The sequence below is a fragment of the Penaeus monodon genome, chromosome 20 (assembly GCF_015228065.2).
Source record: "Penaeus monodon isolate SGIC_2016 chromosome 20, NSTDA_Pmon_1, whole genome shotgun sequence".
In the NCBI taxonomy this organism is placed as follows: domain Eukaryota; kingdom Metazoa; phylum Arthropoda; class Malacostraca; order Decapoda; family Penaeidae; genus Penaeus; species Penaeus monodon.
In genome coordinates, this window is record NC_051405.1 from 6,021,376 (window position 1) to 6,021,618 (window position 243).

Here is a 243-nt window from a genome sequence, read left to right on the forward strand (position 1 = left end):
ATGTATGCATGTACGTGCGAAAATGGTCCGCGCTTCTAGAAAGAAATGATAAATATATGATATTTAAAATAAACGATGTTTTTCTATTTTGAATTTGCATAAGATGGTACGATTCTTTTTCGGGAAAGATCTGTCTCTGCGCTACAGACTCCGTCAGACGAAGACGTGTTCTCTTCATTTGCATGACGACAACTAGTTAGGTGAGGCAGGCACGCGTATGTGCGTTTCAATTGGCTTGCACAT

At 39.9% G+C, this 243-nt stretch overlaps 1 protein-coding gene across 1 annotated transcript in view; it reads left to right on the forward strand.

Moving 5' to 3' along the window:
* LOC119585906 (achaete-scute complex protein T4-like) overlaps nt 1-243 on the forward strand; it is a 28,421-nt gene that overhangs the window by 21,791 nt on the left and 6,387 nt on the right. The gene's annotated exons all lie outside the window — the stretch shown is intronic.